Here is a 3741-nt window from a genome sequence, read left to right on the forward strand (position 1 = left end):
TTAGAGAAACAACATGATTGTCAAGGGGAAGGAAGTTAGGGAGTTTGGGATGGACATGTACACACTGCTAAATTCTATGGACAGAGGAGCCTGGTGGGCTGCAGTCCATGGGGTTGCAAAGAGTCAAACACTACTGAATGACTGTGCATGCACACACACACACAAAACAAGGACCTATTGTATAGAATATGAAACTCTGTTCAATGCTATGTAGCAGGCTGGTTGGAGGGGAATTTAGGGAAGAATGGATACATGTGTATGTATGTCGGAGTCCCTTTGGTGTCCACCTGAGACCATCACAACACTGCTAATTGGGTATACCTTGTCATTGTTCCTGCAGATTTGCTTTAATGGCAGTTTTTGAATCTGAAGTTGTTTTTAAATGATAGCTAATCCTTATATTGTATTTTGGAATCAAGTAGGAAAGATTAGAAATCGCTGAATTTGAGTTCTGGGAATACTCATGGAAAGTATATAATCCTTTATTTCTATTTTTTAAAATTTATTGGAATATAATTGCTTTACGATGTTGTGTTAGTTTTTGCTGTAGAGCAAAGTGAATCAACTATACGTATGCAGATATCTCCTCTTTTTTGAATTTCCTTCCCTTTCAGGTCACCACAGACTATTGAGTAGAGTTCCCTGTACTATACAGTAGATTCTCATTAGTTATCTATTTCATGCATTGTAGTGTATATATGTCAGTCTCAGCATTGGTGTCCATAGGTTTGTTCTCTATGTCTGTGTCTCTATTTCTGCTTTGCAAAAAATCTATATACAGGATATATATACACCATTTTCTAGATTCCACATATATGTATTAATCCATGATGTTTTTCTTTTTCTGATTTTCTTCACTCTGTATGACAGTCACTAGGTCTATCCATGACTGCAAATGGCACAATTCTATTCCTTTTGTGGCTGAGTAATATTCCATTGTATATATGTACCACATCTTTTTTTTATCAAATTAATTAATTTATTTTAATTACTAATTGTATTGTAATTACTAATTGTAAAGTGAAAGTGAAGTCACTCAGTCGTGCCTGAGTCTTTGTGACCCCATGGATAGTAGCCTGCACCAAGCTCCTCTGTCCATGGGATTTTCAAGGCAAGAGTACTGGAGTGGATTGCCATTTCCTTCTCCAGGGAATCTTCCCAACACAGGGATTGAACCCAGGTCTCTCACATAGTAGACAGATGCTTTACCCTCTGAGCCACACTAATTGTATTGTAAAGCTAATTACTTTGCAGTATTGTAGTGGTTTTTGCCAAACACTGACATGAATCAGCCACAGGTGCACATGTGTTTCCTATCCAGAACCCCCTCCTACCTCCCTCCCCATCCCATCCCGCAGGGTCATCCCAGTGCACCAGTCCTGAGCACCCTGTCTCATGCATCAGACCTGGACTGGCGATCCACTTCACATATGATAATATACAAGTTTCAACACTACCCTCTCAAATCATCCCACCCTCACCTTCTCTGACAGAGTCCAAAAGACTATTCTTTACATCTATGTCTCTTTTGCTGTCTTGCATATAGGGTCATCATTACCATCTTTCTAAATTCCATATATATGTGCTAGTATACTGTATTGGTGTTTTTCTTTCTGAGTTAGTTCACTCTGTATAATAGGCTTCAGTTTCATCCACCTCATTAGAACTGATTCAAATGTATTCTTTTTAATGGCTGAGTAATACTCCATTGTGTATATGAACCACAGCTTTCTTATCCATGCATCTGCTGATGCACATCTAGGTTGTTTCCATGTCCTGGCTATTATAAACAGTGCTGCAATGAACATTGGGGTACACGTGTCTATTTCAATTCTGGTTTCCTCTGTGTGTATGCCCTGCAGTGGGATTGCTGGGTCATAAGACAGTTCTATTTCCAGTTTTTTAAGGAATCTCCGCACTGTTCTCCATAGCGGCTGTACTAGTTTGCATTCCCACTAACAGTGTAAGAGGGTTCCCTTTTCTCCACACCCTCTCCAGCATTTATTGCTTGTAGAATTTTGGATCGCAGCCATTCTGACTGGTGTGAGATGGTACCTCATGGTGGTTTTAATTAACATTTTTCTGATAATGAATGATGTTGAGCATCTTTTCATGTGTTTGTTAGCCATCTGTATGTCTTCTTTGGAGAAATGTCTGTTTAGTTCTTTGGCCGATTTTTTGATTGGGTTGTTTATTTTTCTGGAATTGAGCTGCAGGAGTTGCTTGTATATCTTTGAGATTAATTCTTTGTCAGTTGCTTTGTTTGCTGTTATTTTCTCCCATTCTGAAGGCTGCCTTTTCACCTTGCTTATAGTTTCCTTCATTGTGCAAAAACTTTTAAGTTTAATTAGGTCTCATTTGTTTATTTTTGCTTTTATCTCCATTACTCTGGGAGGTGGGTCATAGAGGATCTGCTGATTTATGTCAGAGAGTGTTTTGCATATGTTTTCCTCTAGGTGTTTTATAGTTTCTGGTCTTACATTTAGATCTTTAATCCATTTTGAGTTTATTTTTGTGTATGGTGTTAGAAAGTGTTCTACTTTCATTCTTTTACAAGTGGTTGATCCGTTTTCCCAGCACCACTTGTTGAAGAGATTGTCTTTTCTCCATTGTATATTCTTGCCTCCTTTGTCAAAAATAAGGTGTCCATAGGTGCATGGATTTATCTCTGGGCTTTCTATTTTGTTCCATTGATCTATATTTCTGTCTTTGTGCCAGTACCATACTGTCTTGATGACTGTGGCTTTGTAGTATAGCCTGAAGTCAGGCAGGTTGATTCCTTCAGCTCCATTCTTTCTCAAGATTGCTTTGGCTATTCAGTGTTCTTTGTATTTCCATACAAATTGTGAAATTATTTGTTCTAGTTCTCTCAAAAATACCGTTGGTAGCTTGATAGGGATTGCATTGAATCTATATATTGCTTTGGGTAGTATACTCATTTTCACTATATTGATTCTTCCAATCCATGTACATGGTATATTTCTCCATGTATTTGTGTCACCTTTGATTTCTTTCATCAGTGTTTTATAGTTTTCTATATATAGGTCTTTTGTTTCTTTGAAGTGAAGTGAAGTGAAGTCGCTCAGTTGTGTCCAACTCTTTGCGACCCCATGGACTGTAGCCTACCAGGCTTCTCCATCCTTAGGATTCTCCAGGCAAGAATACTGGAGTGGGTTACCATTTCCTTCTCCAGGGGATCTTCCTGACCCAGGGATTGAACCCGAGTCTCCTGCCTTGGAGGCAGACACTTTAACCTCTGAGCTTTAGGAAGATTTATTCCTAAGTATTTTATTCTTTTCATTGTAGTGGTGAATGGACTTGTTTCCTTAATTTCTCTTTCTGGTTTTCTCATTGTTAGTGTATAGGAATGCAAGGGATTTCTGTGTGTTAATTTTATATCCTGCAACTTTACTATATTCATTGATTAACTCTAGTAATTTTCTGGTGGAGTCTTCAGGGTTTTCCTTGTAGAGGATCATGTCATCTGCAAACAGTAAAAGTTTTACTTCTCTTCCAATCTGGATTCCTTTTATTTCTTTTTCTTCTCTGATTGCTGTGGCTAAAAATTCCAAAACTATGTTGAATAGTTTTGGTGAGAGTGGGTACCCTTGTCTTGTTCCTGACTTGAGGGGAAATGCTTTCAATTTTTCACCATTGAGGATAATGTTTGCTGTGGGCTTATCATATATAGCTTTTATTATGTTGAGGTATGTTCCTTCCATTCCTGTTTTCTGGAGGGTT

The sequence above is a fragment of the Capricornis sumatraensis genome, chromosome 18 (assembly GCF_032405125.1).
Source record: "Capricornis sumatraensis isolate serow.1 chromosome 18, serow.2, whole genome shotgun sequence".
In the NCBI taxonomy this organism is placed as follows: Eukaryota; Metazoa; Chordata; class Mammalia; order Artiodactyla; family Bovidae; genus Capricornis; species Capricornis sumatraensis.